The 20,545-nt window shown below is 36.7% G+C and overlaps 1 pseudogene; it reads left to right on the top strand.

Annotated features, from left to right (window-relative positions):
- Positions 1-591: 591 nt before the first annotated feature.
- On the top strand, positions 592-1,884 carry LOC107515329 (annotated as a pseudogene).
- Positions 1,885-20,545: the final 18,661 nt, after the last annotated feature.

The raw sequence follows: 20,545 nt of genomic DNA, 5'->3' as shown, positions 1-20,545 counted from the left end.
GTTAAACGAGGTACTAGGAATTGGGAGCTGTTTCTCTCTTCGATAGCAGTCCAGAGAATCATCTTGTTATGTGTTATGTGTTGTTATCCCATTAGGCAAAATCAAATCTAAGGGGCAAAGAGGAAATTGTTTAATCCATTTCCCATCTGCCCCAATGCTATACTTGTAGCTGCAGCATTCACGCCAAGATAACTCTCTGATTATAGTTCCTGACCTTAACCCCAAACTTTGCCACTAAATATCTTGCTTTTATTATTTTTCTTGCATTGCTCTAGTATATCAATAGTCCTTGGAAACAAATGACGTCATTCCACTTATATCATTCTGTTTTTAGTAATGGTATTTCCATTTATAAAATATAGTAATTCTCAATCGCCGAAAATGTCAAATCCTACATGTGATGTTAAATTAACACTGGCAGCAAGCTGCACTTTTTTTTTTCTAAATGGGAAAAGGATTAATGGGTATATAGTTTCAGTCTTGCAAGACAAAAAAGTTCTGGAGATGTGTTGCACAGCAGTGAGAATATATGTAACACTACTGAACTATGCACTTTTAAAAAATTCAAACTCAGCTTTTTCTGTGGGAGCCATGGGGTTGAGGGGAGGGTGGCCTTCTCCTCTCCCCACTGTGGTGCGTGTTCGTCCACTGATATCAGTGTACTTTGAAAAGGAGGAATCATCTGGCAAAATGTCACTTTGCCAGCTGTGTTCAAGGCTCCCATTCAACCAGATATTGTGAACTTTGTTCATACCAACTTGCACAAAAACAATAGACAGCCCCATGATGTCAGTGAATTAGCAGGTCATCAAACCAGTGCTGAGTTGTGGGGTACTGGCAGAGCTGTGGCTCAAATTCCCAGAGTTCAAGGCAGTGGGACTCATCGTTCTGGCCAAGGTGCTTTTGGCAATATGTACCATGGGGGCCACATGTTTGCGCCAACTAAAACCTAGTGCTGTTGGCACTGCAGAGTGAACACAACACAGAAGCGAGATGCCATCTGTTCTGCCCTGGCTGCCTCAGCCTTACCAGCGCTGGTCATGTCTAAAGGTCATCGTACTAAGGAAGTTCCTGAACTTCTGTTGGTGGTTGAAAATAAAGTTGAAGGCTACAAGAAGACCAAGAATACTGTTTTGCTTCTTAAGAAACTTAAGCCTGAAAGGATATAAAAAAAAAGTCTATGCCTCTCAGTGAATGAGAGCTGGCAAAGGCAAAATGAGAAACTGTCATCGTACCCAGCACAGAGGATCTATAATGAAGGCATCATCGAAGCTTTCAGAAACATTCCTGGAATTACTCTGCTTAATGTAAGCAAACTGAACATTTTGAAACTTGCTCTTGTTGGGCATGGGAGCCATTTCTACATTTGGACTGAAAGTGCTTTCTGCAAGTTAGATAATCTGTATGGCACTTGACATAATGCTGCCTCTCTCAAGAGTAAATACAACCTGCCCATGCACAAGACGCTCAGTACAGACCTTAGCAGAATCTTGAAAAGCCCAGAGATCCACAGAGCCCTCCAAGCACCACACGAGAAGATTCATCGTGGAGGCCTAAAGAAGAATCCACTAAAGATCTGAGAATCATGTTGAAGCTAACCCTACATGCGAAGACCATGTACCGGAACACCATTCTTCACCAGGTCAAGAATCATAAGCTCCAGGTGGATAGAGCAGCAGCAGTGCTAGAAGCCAAAGCAGTTGAGAAGAAGGGGGGTCCGGGTGAGAAGCCTGTGGTGGGGAAGAAATGAAAGAAAGCTGTTAGTGTTACAAAGCAGAAAAAGACTGTGGTGGGGGAAATGGCTGCAGCTACAAGAAACCAGCAGTTGAGAAGAAGCCCGTGGAAAAGAAACCCACCACAGAAGAAAAGAAGCCTGTGGCATAAACTGAAATCAGTTTATTCCATAAACGTCAAATCACTTTGGCCAGCTAATTTTGAATAAAAACCTGACCAACGAGGCAGTGGGGAAAAAAAAAATTCAAACCCAAACTAGGAAGCATTGGATATTAAATCTGAAGAGCCTCCAATAATCTTGGATTGAAATAAACCCCCCAAGAAAACAAAATAAGAAAGGGAAATAAAGCATGTGACATACATTCAAAGTTGCATCTAGTTAATGCCCTCTGGAGATAAGACCATTAAGAGGAACATAAGGCAACTCGGACTGAGCAATGAGTGACAGAAATTATCAGGAGAAATAGAGATCTCTTACAAGGAATGTAAAAACATCACACACCAAGAAAGTCGCTTATATTAAGATAGTTATGACAGTAAAACACAGATCAGAATAGGATAAGTTTAGCAGAAGAATGATAAACAAAGTGGAAGATACATGAGGTAATTTGACCACATAGAGGCCTCATCAGGAGGCCCCTTCCAGCCCTTATAATCTCCTTCATCTTCTCCACCCAGTGCTTTATCATTTATAGTTCTCGTTGATAAGAAGAAGAAAAAAAAAGAATAATTTTTAACCAGTAAACTGAGAGTTTAGAGCCTTAGATTAACCAACAGTTTCCCTTGAAACTCTTTTTCTCCATCTCTTCATCTCTAAAGCAAGAGCAGGAGGGCTAGAATTTCTTTTGAATTAAGCCACTGATTAGCAGAATGAAGGATATTAGCAAAGTTGGTGATATTTTGTTCTCTGCCTCATCTCCTCCACCTCAATAACATGCTACCAGCACTCCATAGAGAAGTGATCCTAAAATTACACCTGCAGGGTGTTGATCCTATTAGGCATTGCCCTTACAGATAACATGATGAAGAGGAAACAATAGAAAAAATAGATATCATTGTACAAAGAACTCTTAAAATGCAACAATAACAAAACAAATAATCTGATTTAAAAAATAGGCCAAAGACTTTAACGGACACCTCATCAAAAAAGATATACAGATGGCAAATAAGCATATGAAAAGATGTTCCAATTCGTATGTCATCAGGGAAATGCAAATTAAAATAACAATGAGATATCACTCTACACCTATTAAAATGCCCAAATCTGGAACACTGATGACATCAAATGCTGGCAAGGATGTGGAACAACAAGAACACTCATCCACTGCTGGTGGGAATGCAAAATGGTGCAGCCACTTTGAAAGATAGTTTCGTGGTTTCTTACAGCAATTAATTTAGTTTTACCACACAATCCAGCAATGGTACTCTTTGATATTTACCCAAAGAAGTTGAAAACACATCCACACAAAAACCTGCACATAGATGTTTACAGCAGCTTTATTCATAAATGCCAAAACTTGGAAGTGGCCAAGATGCATAAACAAACTGTGGTATAGCTGAACGATAGAATATTATTCAGTGCTAAAAGGAAATGAGCTATCAAGCCATGAAAAGACATGGAGGAAACTAAAATGCATATTATTAAGTAAAATACGCCAATCTGGAAAGGCTGTGTACTGTATGAGTCCAACTATATGACATCTGGAAAAGCAAAACTATGGAGACAGTAAAAAGTTCAGTGGTTGCCAGGGGTTGAGAGTTTGGAGGGAGGAGAGTTGGAGGGAGGAGGAGAGAAGGGCATGGAGAATTTTTACGGTAGTTAAATTACTCTGTATGATACCGTAATGATGAATATATCTTATTATACATTTGTCCAAACCCATAGAATCTACACCACCAGGATTGATCCATAATGAAAACTATGGACTTTGGGTGATTATATAGCAATGTAGGTTCATCAATTTAAAGTACCACTCCGGCGGGGGATGATGATGTTGGGGGATGCTCGGCATGTGCGGAGGGAGAAGGCAATGGGAAATCTGTGTACCTTCTGCTTAATGTTACTGCGAACCTAACACTACTCTAAAAAAATTAAGTCTTAATAAAATTTTTCAAAAAAATAACTGATTATGGGGGGTGAACACACAGTGTAAATATGTATATACTTTACCATGAAGTGTACAGCTGAAACTTATTTGATTTCATTAACCAATGTCACCATAATAACTAAACAAACAAACAAACAAACAAACAAACGGGGTTACTGAAGACTAATAAGCAAGATCTATATGGTGAAACAAAACTAAATATATTTGGAAACAGAAAAGAACAGGAGCACCCCATGGTTCTAAATTGAAAGGAACGAAGTCATTTAACCAAAGTGCCATAGAAGACAGAAATACTATCTTAATTTACAAATTATCTGAGACAAAATAAAAAAATGGCAAGCAGGACAAGATTTTAAAAAATAGATATTTCTCAGGAAACTGAGGAAATCATTAAAGCAAATTCTTTTTAAAAACATATATGAAATAACATTATAGAATCTAGAAAGTCTGGACCTCTCTATATCTTAGACATCTTGAACCAGGAAATCTGTATAGCCACTACAAAATTAGGACCATTATTTGATCTATTCTTTTCTTTTTAATTGTTAATAAGTTGTGGTATACTCTAATTCAAGAATTTCAAAAACATTTTAGTTGTCAGGTTTACAGCAGTCATTTACTCTTCTGTAGTTAGCTTACTTGGGTGCTGCTCTTTAAAGTTTTCTCATCCGTGGCCCCATTTTGATTTCTTTCTTGGCCAGTTTTTCAAGAAGGAGATGTTGGTGAAATCAATTTGGAGTCCGTGGATATCAAAGAAGGCTATTCTGTGGCCTCACATGCGAAGCGCACAGTGACTCAATGTTTCATCTTTAAACAATATTTTCTCTCAAAACTCTATAGCTGCCTTCATTGTTTCTTAGCTTTTGGTGTCTCCAGAAAAATCATCTGAGAAAAAGCATCGCTTTTGTTTCTTTTATTAATATTATGTTTTGTTATTTAAGGATTTTTTGTTATTTAAGGATTTTTTTCTTTGTCCATGTAATCCACGAAAATTGAGAGGATATGGCAGTAATAAACCAGTAGATGTTCAAAAACAAACTTTCCAAAAAAAGAATGTGTTTATACATATGTATCTTGATTATAAATTGTACTGATAAATAGGACGAGTAGCACACAAATTATAAATATAATGAAAATATATAATTCTCTTTATCCTAAAGCTCATGTAGCTAATTTATGTTCGTTGAATGATTTCCTTGATTTTTACTGAACTCTTGTTATATAGATGCCCTACAGTGGCAATCAAGGAATAAGTGTGTGATTCCAACATGAATGCTGATGGATAGTTTCCTTACATTTACAAAAAGAAAGCAAAACCACGAAGACTTACTTCAGAACTTCACTCATCTGTCAATGACCTAAGTAAATTCTTTTCTCAATAGATAATCTTTAGATTATCTATATCAGAAGAATGTTTCTTCAATTTTTTGTGCTATTCACAATTTAATGACTACAGACACAGCACACTTTTAAATTTAATCTCCATGATTATCATTTTCTCCATCTACTATGTACAGTTTAGACAATCAATAAAATAAACCAAGCCCTGAAGTGTAGCATTTGTTGATTTCAGTAGTGTAAATACTCCCACCACAGCTGATACCACCATTATACCACTGAGCACAGAGATGGGAAGACATGTAGCAGCACACCTTTATATTGCATTTCCTCCATATAGATACAAGAGGTATAAGTAACCGTAACAGCACAAATAGTAAAATGTAGTAAAATAATTTGGAAATGATGTTTTGAGTATTTATTACCTTTTTAAAATATAATTTACTTAATTATAAGTTTATAATTTTCACTTTTAATAATTGCTGTGTTTAATATCAGCTCACAGAATTTCTGAAAATTTAAAAAATCAGTTCTAATGAGCTGATATGAGCTTTCTCCAGCACACCACTGGATATGGGCCTATGCTGGTTCCCAGTGTTGATTTAGCCTGGAATGTAGGGAGCCAGTCTGCATCTCTCTCTCTCTCTCTTTCTCTCTCTCTCTCTCTCATTCTCTCTCAAGTTCCTAATAGCTCTTCTTTGATCATAATTTTTGTTCTACTTAGTTTTATTTTTTCTCCAAAGAAACATGGACAATTCTGAAAATAAATCACTGATTCTCTATTTTCATGTCAATAATCTTCACTTTTGTTTGTTTTTTTAATTTATCTTTTTCCCCATGAGCTTGAGAAAATCTCTCATGTTTAAATAATATTTCTTAAGTATAAATTTTACTTTCTACAGATGTTGCATTCTTAGTTTTTTGTTAATTTCTAGTGTCTTATCATTATATTTTTGTTTTAGGCATTACCAGAAGTACTTTTATTTTAAAACCATTGCAGAGAAAGGAGTGGTCTGTTGTTTCAAATTCCATAAATTACACTGTGTATCCATATTGAGGAATAAAAGCCAGAAAATAAGCAGAAATGGAGCAAGGGAGAAAATCCAGTAGGTTCAATATAAGTTTCTTAGTTTTGATATGAATTATAGTCATTATGAATGAACTGTTACTATCTCCTACACTGGCCAAATTTCACATCTTTTACAATTATCTAAAACCTGTTTCACCAACTTTAATATTTACAAAAGTGGTAATGTTTAAATTTCACACTGATAAATTCAAGCTTTGTAATAAAATTATTTGACAAGAGTACCCTCTTTGCTTTACTTTGAATAACATGAAAACACAATAGAGGTCTGTGTCACTTATGATAAAGAAGAGCGAATAATCAAATTGAGTCTTAGTAGAGAACATTACCTTTAGCTAACTAGTTTGCTATTATAGGCTCTTTTATAGTTTACTAAACCATAAACTCAATGCCCTTATAAAACAGGGCTAGGAATTTACAGCACAGTATATAAATACACTTAGTGTTTTTAGGTTCAGAAGATTTGTCTTTTAGTTTTCTTTAAAGCTGACTCTCTTTTTGAAAGACGATATATATTCTTGATTTTATACATCCCCCTTGTAAAGAGGGGCTTATATTATTTTTCCTTACATGTATTTTCTTTCTATCTCAGTCTGTTCTTTCCATATGATTTTCTGTATCTATATTATACAGACTGAGTTTTCTTGAAGGATCTGAATTCCTATTTTTTAAAAAACTTGATTCCTCATCATTAAATATCTTCATATATCCTTAGGTATATACTGTCTCCATTCTTGAAGCTATACACCTATGAGACTTCAGAATACTTCACTTCTCTCACCTTTCCGTTGATCCTAGATTGTTATTCCTGTTTTTCTCTTTCTGTACTCATCATCAAATGGAAAATGAGTTACTCATGTTTGCCAGAATACTTGTCTTCCTGAATGCTGGTTCTTAGATTTACACCTGGAAAGCAGCATAATAAGTAGTCTCCTCCTTTATTTCTTGTGTTGAGCAGCCCTTCATCATATGCAGCTTTACTAACTAAATTAAAATTACCCTCTAACCCCATTGCTTTATTCTCTGATACCCTGTATTACTGGAGTATGTTAAAAATCACAATACCCAGGATACAATACCGCCTGGTCTTTCTCCCTTTTTCTCTAGTCTTATTCAAGAGGACCAAATCTCTGACATTTCAATGCACTATATCAGTCTCCTAATGCAGGCGTTCCCAACCCTGAGCCCAAGAACTGGTACCAGTCTGTACCCTGTTAGGAACCGGGCCACACAGCAGGAGGTGAGTGGCAGGTCAGAAAGCAAAACTTCATCTGTATTTTCAGCCACTCCCCAGCACTAGCATTACCACCTCAGCTCCACCTCAGATCAGCAGGCATTAGATTCTCATAGGAGCACTCGTCCCTGGTGCCAAAAAGGTTGGGGACCACTGCCCTAAAGCATCCTGCTTTGTTCTTTTCTAGGAGTTTCAGGTTCTGAAAGGATCCAGAAAGAGCAGAGTGAGTTTGGAGATGCATAATATATTGGATCTTTCAAAAGCAAAATCCATGGAGTATAAGAATGAATAGCCAGTTACCTCTATTGAACAAACTCTAGAGATTTTGTCCAGGGACCAGACAGTGGAGGAGGGATAAAATATCTTCTCCTTTCCTTTAAAATAAATGAGATAATATTGTTTCATAAGATAAAGTATGAACAAGCCATCTATGCTTTCCTGAACACAGTTCCATTGACATGTATGTATGTATGTATGTATGTATGTATGTATGTATGCATCACTTAGATATATTTGATCAAAATTCAACTGGGCATGGTTTTCATGTTATCACTAGAGTTAGTCAATGAACACAGAAGGCTAGAGTGGAAGGATGGATGGATGGATGGATGGATGGATGGATGGATGGAAAGACAAGAAAGGAGGGAGGAGGAGAGGAAGGGGGGAAAAACAGAAATTTTGGAAATCTAACATTTTCAGGGGCAAACATCAGCCAATAGGGACTGGAACCAAGAATAAATGCCCCAGATTCCATATACAAATGTGAGACAATTCTGAGATGTGCTCTTCATGGCTCCTTCAAGGGTCCCCAACAGGATTGAAATCTAGATGACCACATCTTATTAACATACTTTTTATTGATTTTCCTTTACTTTCTTACTTGTGCTTACTACCTTTCAAACTACTTGTACTCAAGTCCTTATCTCAGTGTTGCTTTTGAATAAATCCAAACCAAGACACAGACGCTATAAAAATTTTGCATAATTAATATTTGTTTTGGGCTGGGGTAAGAATTTCAGCCTGAAATTTCAACTTAGGACAATAATAAAATGTTATCATTCTTCAGACGCCAATGCCACCTCATAAATACACTCTTTTATTATTTTTAAATTTCTATTCTTATTTCCCCCTCATCCTTTGTTGGCTTCTGCTCTATGAGCCTGAGGTAATTAGAATGATTCACTTACCCATGACCTCCTCTAATTTCTTTACTTCTTCCTAAGCTAGTCTGTACAAAGGCAGTTCTTCCCAGGATGCCTTTTGATACTATCAACAGATGGAACAAGCCAATGAGAGACTTTGACTAATCTAGATGCCTAAAAGTCTGGGCTGTTTGCTTTTGTTCTCTCCCTACATATTAATATCAAGCTGATACAATCCATCCACAAGAACTGAACAACAATGAACTACTGAGTTTCCATAAGATTTAACAGGAGGCTTGCTCTAATTCCAATATCTCCATTAGGATCTTTAGAAGAGCCACACATGAGTGATAAAAACCCTAGGTAAATTTACACATAGCTGAATGGTATATACAGAGGCAGTGTAAGCCTTCCTTGAATGATTTGCACATTTGAATATTTTTAGGGCTATTCCAAACTTTTCAATTGCTTTTTAAATTGTTTCAGAGTCATATTGATCCCCTACATTGTAAAAAAGAGGACCATCTGTTTAATTTTTTTTTTTTTGAAGTTCGGAAATATTATATTAGAAACAGGTAAAGAGAGTCAGGCAGAATCCAGGCTTATCTGGAGAAAGCTGCTCTGGCCTGTCAACACTGCCCGGGGCCTAGATCTTGCTATTGGTGCTATTTAGTCTATAAAGAAGCAGATGGTGCACAAGAAGCCTTTTCCTATGTTTCATTTGCTTATAACAAAAAAGCCCTAAAGCTCTGTTTTTGGACTGGTGTTCCCACAACTAAGCTATCTAATCCACTTGCCTTTGAGATTCAGGTTCAAATGAGGGTCACCCCAAAGTCAAACAAACACTTCCCAGGATGTCCATGAGATGATTGACCTCAGGGCATTCAACCTCAGAGGGACCCTGCCCAGTGCCAAAGAAAGGTTTACTCAATTTTATCCAAAGCTTATAAGCCTCAATGAACACAGAGCGAGACTGTAGTAAGCTCCTCCTAGAGATTAATTATACTGGTCACTTAGAGAGTGTATGAGTGAATTATGCTGGAGTGAAATATATGTGATTTCCAACATCGCTGTAACCATGCTATAACCAAATGACCCATGCACATTTTCCAGACTGGCTTAGATTTTTCTTCCTTGTCCTTCACCTCAAGGTTCACTTTCAAAAGATACAACAGCCTCAAACCCAGGGGCTCCCCTTTACAGAGCCTTAGACACTGGTATATAGTATCATTTTTAAAACCATAGGCCTAAGAGTGACTTTCTCCAGCACTTTCTTCAGAAATCAGGCTGAAATAAGAGTGGTTCGGTGTTCTACTCTTTGAGTCCTTAGACTTAGAATCCAATAAATGATAACTAACATTCACTGAGCATTCACCATGAATCAGATACTGTTCTCAGTGGTCTACATTCTGGGGCACATTGGCCTTTTCAAAGGTGGCTACCGCAACCTATTCCATCCCTTATGTTCTTCTTACAGAATGATATTGACACTTCTGCTACCAAGTGGTAGAATCTGTGACCTTTCTCCTTGAACCAGATGGGCCTTTATGAAAAATCCATATGGTTTCTAAGGCTAATTCATAAAATGTGATACACCTTCCATATAGTTCTATTGGAACACTTGCTCTTGGACCCCAGTCTGCATGCTGTAAGGAAGTCCAAGCCACATGGAGAGTCCAGATGGATGTGTTCCAACCAGTCAGTAGCCCCAGCTGATGTCAAGATGACGCCAGCCCCAGCAATCATCTGACTGTAAGTATAAAGTAGACCCTAAATAGAAATGGCCCAGCTGAGCCCAATCAATTACTAGAAACATGTATAATAATAGTATAATGATAATTGTTGTTTTAATACCCTATTTGGAGTTATTATTGCAGTAATAGATAATTGGAGTAAACTTATTTAATCTTTATAAGAACCCAGTGAAATAGACCATTATTATCCCTGCTTTCCAGATGAGTGAAAATTAGGTCATTGAATGGTTAAGTAATTTGCCAAAGGTAAGTGGCCAAGCTTGATTTCAAACCCAGCCATCTGGTTTATTACAGCATATGTTCTTAACTTATATTCTATGCTGCTTCTTTTATGCTCCTCTTCTCTATAAAAAGACATTGAGAGCAAGAAAAGTGAAAAACCAGTGCTAAAAGGGATGGGAGAGGGGCTATTTTTTCAAGCAGGTATCATCCATCAATTCAAAACTACCTTTGGCCATTAGCTATGTCCCTACCTGGGAGACTGGGTGAGCACAAACTCCTTTAAGAAACTGGCACCAATTCCTTTCTATGCCTGCGATGCCAGGAGCTGGTGCTAGAGCGGCTCCAGAGAAGCCATTCACTTCCTTCCCCTCTCATCTGCCTCATCTCCTTTACCAGGAAGATTAACTATCCCTATCTGCACGGAATGCCCCTCTGGAGAACACCAATTTCTCTAGGGCGCTTTAACAAACCAACAAATTTTGTTGTTAAATCTAAAGTTTACAGGCAAGAATTGTGTAAATAATTCAGTAGCAATTCCACAGTGGCCAGCTGGGATGCCCTGAAGTGGCCCACTGTACTCATGAGGGTGGAGGACAGTGACTGGAATCTGACCCCAGATAGGAATCAGATCAGACCTTCACATTTACCATAAAATGTGGACAGTACCAGGGAATTTATAATGATCTCACTTGAAACTTCATACCTGGCAGCACTCCAACCAGCAGCACCAACCAGTGTCCCAAATATCGTGATGACTTCTTAAGTTGTGACTCTGTATTCCAGAAAGACTGGAGTTGCCTTTATGTGAACAGGTCTCTTAGAATGAGGAATACTAGAAAAAGGAACAAGTTACATAAAAATCATATCTAAGTGTTTGTGGGCAAAATTTGAAGCCAGCCTGAACTGTAGGGATGGCTAGCTGAAACCAGAGCAGGCAGAGATACGAGCAGTCTGGCTTTCTGAAAAAGGATAAATTCTTTCCTCAAAAATTGCAGAAATGACTCTCCAAACTGTTCATTTTTAATACCAGTCTTATCACCCCATCAGCTTCACAACGTATTTCATGGCACTGGCAGGAAAATCTATCAGCATTAAAAAGACATTAAATTACTGAGTCTCAGGCAGGCAACTTCAAATTAAAACTATTGATGTTAAAATAAAAATCCACATGAATCAGTGCTTTCCTTCTAGTTTCTTCTAGAACCTTCTAATGCCTGAGATCTATGCAACTGAGCCTTAAGGGTCCCTTGCACTCCTGCCAAGCCCTCTCCAATACCCCCATGTCCCCTTCCTCTCACTCCCAAGCGTTCTAGGCTCACAGGACAGGCATACCTCAATGTACATTAAGAAACATTTCCTAAAGATGATCTATCACATTTTGTGAGATACATAATAATATTTTCCCCCTTTACTTGTTTATGTTTCCAAAGTCTTTATCTTTTTATCTAACAGTTCTTTAAATAACTGTGCTTCCCCTAACTCATACTTTAATTCCTATATTCTCTAGGCCATTTCTTTCTCCTCCCACTGTAATCTCTTCAAATTACCTTCAGTGGTTAAAACACGGCGGGGGGGGGGGGGGTATCGTTGTGATATCCCATCTCTTAATTGACAGTTCTGAAATTCTGGAAGTTTCTCTTACCACTGAGTGTACTACAAATGTCCACAGGATAAATGCCATGCAGCTCCCTGTGATTTGAACTAAAATTTAATTCAAGAATTGAAATGCATTCTTCACCTACAAGCATTTTGCCTTTCTATATGAATCTATCTTTAGGGTTTAATGCAGGAGCCAAATCTCAACTATTAAACTCACAACACACTTAGAGAGTGGACAGGTGTTAAATTGTGTCCTCTGGCCACATTCCACTTTCAATAATGACAACAGAGACCAGCAAATCCCTTATGTGACACAGAGATGAGATCTGCAATTGCTTTGCCCTGTTCAACAGCTAAGATGTTTGTCCCCTGAGGAGGCTGCCTCACAGTGGACACAGTGTTTAGTAGAACCCATTCTAATCATAGCCCTCAGGAAAAGTTTTCTGAAGTATGGATGCCCTCCTTCTCAGACTCAGTACAAAACCAAGGGAGCTGAGGCACCACCAAAACACCCTTTATACTGCTTGGATCTCTGCTATCTCGACGATTACCTTCCCCAGGTCTCTCCAAACATAAAAGGATTGTCAAAATTCAACTATTTCTTCATAACTATTTTCCTTAACTTTGAAAGTGGTAATGAATTAGATTTCCTAAAATTAGAACAGAAATAGCCTGAAAAAATCATTCACGTGGTACATCCCCACTGCTCAGCAATAAAAAGAAACAAACAAATATATGCAACAATTTAGATAATTTCCAGAGCATTGTGCTAAGTTGGGGGAGGGGGGAGGTTACATACTGTATAATTCCATTTATACAAAATTCTTGAAATGACAAAATTATAGAAATGGAGAACAAATTAGAGTGGTTGCCAGTGGCTACAGAGTGGGTTGTGCAGGAAGAAAGTGAGGGTAGCGGCAATAGAGCAGAATGCAGGATTTTCCTGGCGATAAAACTCTTCCGTATCTTGATGGTATCAATGTCAATATCCTGGTTGTGATCTTGTGCTATAGGTCAGCAAGATGTTACCGCTGGAGGAAACTGGGGAAAGAGTACAGGGATCTTTGTATTATTTTTTACAACTGAGTGTAAATATACAACAATTTCAAAATAAAAGTTTAATTTTAAAAAGTTAGTGTGACTGACATTATCAGGCACTAGCTCAGGGTCTGCCAATAACGAGCATTAACCAAGTCACTCAACCTTTTACATCCTCAGTTTCATCATCTGTAAAATGAGTTGGACGAGATCATCTCCAAAGTCCCTCAGAGTTCAACAGCTGAGTGATTGCAGAGCTTCTCTCTGTCCATAAAAGCCTTTGAAACAGCAGGGACCATCTCAAGTGTCAGACTATCATGGCAGAGTAGGGAGTTTACATAAATAGCTTCTATAAATAGCATTTTAAAAAGCACAAACCTAGCTTCTATTAAACACAACATGTAATGACAAAAACAAAGAAACCATTTGAAAGAGAAAAATCTTAAAGTGAATGCTATTCTCATTATTACAGTCATGACTGGTTAAAAAAGAAATATTCTATTCTATAGAATACTGATTTAGCAGGTTATTTTGTTTACTATAAACCAAGAAAGCTAACTAGCATCTCTGCCACTTTCTTGACATAGGACACCACATTGCCCCCTCATTTCCCGTTCTCTTTGCATCGTTAAACTGTTCTCGTTCTTAATGTGCTACTCTCTGGGGAACCACAACATACAAAACAGGAAGTTCTTTAATATAACAATTTCAGAAGGGAAAACCCAAACAATTAATGAAGAAATGAAAAATTCAGTCAAATTGTTGTTTGCTTTTCATGTCACCAAATAACCAGCATGATTTTATTCATCAGGTAAATTAAAGTGAGTAGTTTATTTAACTTCAGATGTATAATCATTGTTAATCGATGTTAATCAGATGTGTAATCAATGTTAAAATAGCAACAAACTGGGTATTAGTACCATATCAAATTAGCAACCTTTCCTAATTCCTAAGAAAAGGTCTTTCTCAATGTAGAGTTGTTCTAGGAGCAGTAAACATTGTTAAAGAAAGCCACATAGAAGGAACAGTAACAAAATAATATGTAGTTACCATCATCTGTAGTATTTTAAAAATCCCGGATGTTTAGGTTCACCAATCATAAGAGCACTAGATTCAATGTTTGATTGCAATATCCAAACAACTCAAATGTATCATTACATCTACTACAACTATACACAATATAATTTATCCTCCTTTGATGACTTAGTAGCCATAAAATTTTGCACCGTCTTACATAAGGATAGGCATAACTCAATTGCTACTGAGCCATAATGAGATGCAAATGGTCTTTACATATTTGATAGAACTTACTGTGATAGGGTGAAAAACAAAGGGCACCACTTCAATTTTTTTAAATCCCCATATCAATTTAGTGATTCCATTTCTCCCTTCAATACAAATTCCAAGGTAGAAAAGACCTCCTTGGATTTAATAACTGTCATTTTTCCACCTAGGGGCGAAGGGGTATTTTTCCCAATGATTTTGCCTTCTATGCTAAAATTTCTTTACTGTCAGCAACTTCTCAAGATTCAGAAGCTTCTACATTCTTTCATTTTCAGAAGCTTTACACACTGATTTTGTAAAATCATTGCTATGTGCCTGTTCAATTTTTTTGCTACCCTTTCTACTTCCTTCACTTGCTCTATATTAATCAAAATGTTTATTGATAACAATTATAAAGTTCTCATTATGTGTAAAGTGCATTATTTTCACTGGATTTATTGTCTGAATATGGAAGGATAGACTTAAATATTTCAAGAATTGATGTTTATCTATTCCTACAATATTTAGTAAAAAAAAAAAAAAAGCATTCCAATGCTTTTCCATCATGAGAAATTTTCCAAAAATAAGATTAGGCCATGCTTTTTCCTCTCTAGATTAGCCTTGAAGTGTCATACTTAAAATAACTTGAGACAAAACAATAACAATAAAATTATAAGCACAGCATTTTCTTGAAACCCATTATTTCCCACTAGATATATCTAGCTTCCTGATACTACTTTAAGATAAGAAAGTAATTTAAAAAAAAAAAAAAAAGCACATGACTTACTTGTGTTTGCTTGTGAAAATACTGTGACTTTGCAAAGGTCACTGGATCATAGATGGAGGATCACTGCAGTGGTTCAGTTTGAAACGCTCACAGAAAACTTTATCTGGCTTTGGGTTTTAGGCAGATACTAAAGGTTAAAAGACGTTATTACTTTATATCAGCCAGAACAAATACTTTTTATTAAATTTCTTTTTTTTAATTGATTTAATCTTGAAATTATAAAGGACTGTTTTTTGTTTGTTTGTTTTTTTAAGAAAGATCTGGCTCCTCATACCATTCTAGAAACACTTCCACATCCCATTGCCAAATGTTCATTGGCCCTCCATTTAAACAGGAAAAATGATACAAGTTAATTCAATGTGTCTCCAATCAGAATCACCTAAAGTGCTTCTAATAATTCAGATCCTGACCTAATCCAACTTGATTAGGTACGATTAGCAAGGGGGGTTCAGTAATCATCAGTTGCCTTCCACAGTTTGTCAAGGGCACAGTTATGGGTTATGGGTTTCCTCTCCAAAAACCCCCTGAAAGCAAGTCTCAGTCTGAATCCTAGCACACACACTAGCATTTCTCAGAAAACATGCAACAATCATACTACCAGTCTGGGAAGTCCCAGTGGGGTTCTAGCTCTCAATTCTTCTAGGTGTTCTGACATAATTTTCTGTGGACAGTTGACTGGAGGCAAAGGAAGCAACATTCTGGCAGTAGAATTCAGCTAACTATCTAGTTGGAGTCAGAAGGCCAAGAAGTTTCCAAATTAGCAAGTGAAACAGGCCATTGGAATATCAAGTTCTGGGTGGCTTTTCTAAGGATGCAAACCACTGGGCCTGCAGTACACTTTTATGCCCTGTGTATAAAATGGGCAAGAGCAGTGAGAGGCTCTACAATATTTCCAGAAAATTCACATTTGCTGAAATCTACTAATTTCATCAAGAAATGCCCAGTTCTAACATTCATTAGACAAATTACCAAAATTTCTAGTGTTATTTAGAAATGAATATAATTGAATGCCTCTTGATTAAATGCTAGCTGATCCCTCTGGAGTGTATATATTCAATTAAGATAACTGACCAGAACAAGGGTAGTGATTCAAACTAACACAGACACACATGTTCATATCACGTAGTTTATGCTGAAGTACTTTAAAGAAAATATACAAGACCTGCTGACTCAGAACATCTAAAAATCTGCATTTTTATATGAGTTTCTATGTGTCACTTATACATGCTAGAATTTTGTGACCCACTGTCGCAGAGGTTATAAGGGCTCTGTGAGAAACAGCCTTCTGTTAGAATCCTGGCACTTCCACTTTATGGCTATGTACCTTTGTAAAAATTATTTAAACACTGTGATTCAGTTTCCTCGTCAATAAAATGGTCATAATAATACTCAGCTTACAGGATTAACATAATAGTTCATGCAGGTTATACAAGTCAAGTTCCTGGCACAATGTTTTTGCACATATTCTGATTTAAATTTAAATGAAATGCCCTGAGTTTTCTTTTCTTCAGAAAACAAAAATCGTGGATAGTGCTCTGCTTTTTATATACCCCTTTAAATTGGAGAGTTCACCACTGAATGAACTCTCCCTGTTGTGATCTAAGCAGGGAATTATAGAACAGAGCTATCATAGTCCTCATTCTAGAAAGAACTACAAATGCTAAACTCATGGCAGATTTTTTGGAGATCACATCACATGGTTGATTTTCTCTTACTCTTAATTAAAATACAGAAGTATTCTTTATGCGTACTGTTGGAAAGTCAAGTTTATATATTCTGCATACTTTTGGAAAATCAGTTGTAAGATTTTATAACCTGTTGACTTTCATTGTCGAATATAACATATCAAGGAATTTTTTATTCTTATGCTGTCATGCAACCTATCTGCTCTCCTCCAACTTCATATCATCTATAAATGTGATTAGTATACCCTTCAAATTTTTAAGACTGATTTTACGAATGTTGGGCATACTAGAATGTGCCAATCACGTTGGAGTCATTACCCTTTATGGGGGTTGCCATACCAGTAACTCGTCTCTTCCACTGCTGTTACATTCAACTAGTAGTCTCATATTTTTTCTACAAGAATGTTATGAGCAAGAATGTGTCAAATTATTTGATACAGATAGGCCAAAAAACAACATGTCTACCTTAGTATCTTGCTCTGTTAGTCTCTCAATTTTTACAAGGAAAAAAAAGTAAAATTAGTATGACATGATTTACTTTTATTGAAATGATACTATAATTATAAAATTTTAATTTTTTTCTACATAAGGAGTACATTTTAACTCATTTGCAAAAAAATATATGTATTAATTGGTAGTGGCTGCCTAGAGCACAGTTTTGACAATGATTCTAGATCCTATTCAAACATAGCAGTCAAGAATGCCATGATCTGATTATTTAGTAACGTCTTCCATGGATATATAGGATAAGAAAGTGGTAACACTCTTATAACATATTTATGTTATCCTTGGCCTGGATTTTGAAAATCTAGACCTTAATTTACTAGACTCTAGAATCTTATCTGGTCTGCCATTTATAAAGTCCATTTTGTCTCTCCTGTAGACAGAATGATATATACCAATTTCTCAGTGTGCCAATGTCTCTGATTTTTTGTATCTCTTCAAGATTGGTGAAAAGTCTCAGTGATATATGATTTGTGAGTTTCCTTAGTACTATGAGATGTAATTCATCTGGGTGAAGAGATTTTAACTCATTTAGAGCAAGAAAAGTGTTCTATTATAATGTTTCAACTATACTGGGCTTCTAGTTATCCTTATTAATTTTTGGACAGTTTTCAATTAAATGATTGGTCTTTATGACAGATATTATTTTCCAAAGATAACCACAATAATCCCATCTCCCGTGCTTTACTTATAGTGAGACCTTGATAATCCAAAAACTTGGACAGGTCTTTGCAACTCCCTCAAACTTATATAGTATGATAGAAGTGACATTGGAAGTGACTTCCAAGCTAAGTTATAAAAGTATCACACACTCTCACCTTGCTCTTTGAAACACTCTTAGAATCCAGCTGCCATGCTGTAAAGAAGCCCAAATTATCCCAGGTGAATAGACACATGGGGAGGCCACATAAATGTATTATAGCCAATAGCCCAACTGAGGTCTTAGTCAGCAGCCTTTATCAACTACCAGGCATGTGAATGAAGAAGACTCCAAATGATTTTAACCCAAAGCAGTAAAGTCACCTTCAGCCTTCAAATCTTACTAGTGAGGCCCCAGACATAGACATCATGGAACGGAGGGGGGAAAAAATGCCCCTGCAATGCTCTGTTTGAAATTCTGAACCACAGAGCCCATGAACATAATAAAATGCCTATCACATGCTACTATATTTTGGGGTGGTGTGTTGCACAGCAATAGTAACTGAAACAATCTCCTTGATAGAATAGACAAATGCAAAATAGAAACTCTTTAGATGCCATTGTTTCTAGTTTACTTCCTGCATTGGAAACACCTGATATGGTTAAAACTCATATTTCTAAACACACATGTGCACATGTGCATGCATGCGCGCGCGCGCGCGCGCACACACACACACACACACACACACACACACACACACACACATAGTGGTCCTAGACCAACTATACCAAACCCAAAGGAATGGTGAAATCACAGGCCTTGGAGAAGGCCAGCAATACGTGTGTGTTGCGTGCCCTGTAAATTAGGGCAATCTGAGCATGGATTGAGAAATCCATGCCTGGCCACTCCAGAAACTACTAGCACTGTTTCAAAAGTTCTAGTTCCAAAATTCAAATTCATTATTGTTGAACAAATTTCAAAATTAAATCAGGGTCAGATAAAAATTTTTTAAATATAATTTCAATATGAAATGGATAACAAATGAAAGGAGAACGTCATTGTCCAAAACCACAATAACATCATCTTTTTTGTTATTCTGACCCCAAAATCCTGTGCCTCCTGCTCCTGGCCTCTCATTGCTTGTTTAGTTTAGGAAGGAACTGTCCAGCACCACTGCATCCTGAATGAAAGGCATTAAACCCAGTGGAGGAAATCCTGGCCTCCGACATGTACTCTAGGACTGAACTCCTCCCTTAGAGAGAAACCAAGGCCCTTACTTATTTAAGCTCTGTAGTGAGCCACATCCCTACATGTGTGAATGCATGCTAATGCCACACTCAACAAATGATGCAGAATGAGGCCAGTCTACTCAACTTGTTTACCAACTACAACTTCCATAATTCCCAAAAAATGGAGAAATGTAAAAGCTTATCTTTTCAGGAAAGCAGATATAGTACTCTCAAAATGTCTTCTTGCCTCCTAAATCAGGTTCAAAGAACATCCTACACCATAAAAAAAAAAAAAGTTCAAATGCAATTTTGTTATGATTACCACTGAGTGAGTACGATCTGCTCTGAAAATAAAAATGTTAAGTAATGATTGCCAAGGATCCTTCAACATTAACTATTGTGTGGGTATAAATTTGACTGCTTCTTTGAAAATAGCCATATTTTCTGGGGGTTTTTTAAATAAAAATGATTTTTTTCTTTTCCTGAAATTTAATGACTGAAAAGTAGTTTTGAGAGAATAAGAATCTTACCATTGATGTCATAGATTCATGCTCACAAAAAGCGGGTAGGGATGGGATGAAAGCTTATGAAATAGTGATCATGCTTCAGATAGTTTAGAATTAGCATATTTTATTATCAAGTCTATAGCTTTTAATACAACCTGTATTTATTCCATCTTCACATTAATGTTTTTATAAAGAATGTTGAGAAAATAGTATGTCAGTATAGACAGTCACTCAGATAACAAGGCATTGAACTAGATGCTACAGAAAAAGTTTAAAATGCAGCAAAAATAGGTAAAACATGTTCCATATGGTCCACTCCATAAAACATTTGGAGTTCTGTATTTACCATCATATTTTTACTTTTGCTAAGCAGTTCTGCAACCTACATTTCTTAAATAATTAATTACAAGGACCAATCCAAATTTTGCATTTTTTGGCAAAACATATTTTTGCTCCTTTTTGTCCACAAGCGTTTTTATCATACATGGTTCATATTTGTTCATATAAAGGACAACGTTTTTATAGTTTGACTCCTGTTGTCTGTAGAGGATATTATTTAGATTTGTCCCATTGGATTCCAAGTATGCAAGATAAGATGATCAAATGGTAACCATGGTGACAGAAAGCAGAGTTCAGATCTTAGCAGGGTCATGTCATTCTTTCCCACAGTGCAGA

Source organism: Rousettus aegyptiacus, unplaced genomic scaffold, assembly GCF_014176215.1.
Source record: "Rousettus aegyptiacus isolate mRouAeg1 unplaced genomic scaffold, mRouAeg1.p scaffold_m13_p_10, whole genome shotgun sequence".
Classification (NCBI taxonomy): Eukaryota; Metazoa; Chordata; class Mammalia; order Chiroptera; family Pteropodidae; genus Rousettus; species Rousettus aegyptiacus.
The sequence above is the reverse complement of the archived record's forward strand: the minus strand, read 5'-3'. Positions and strand labels throughout refer to the sequence as shown.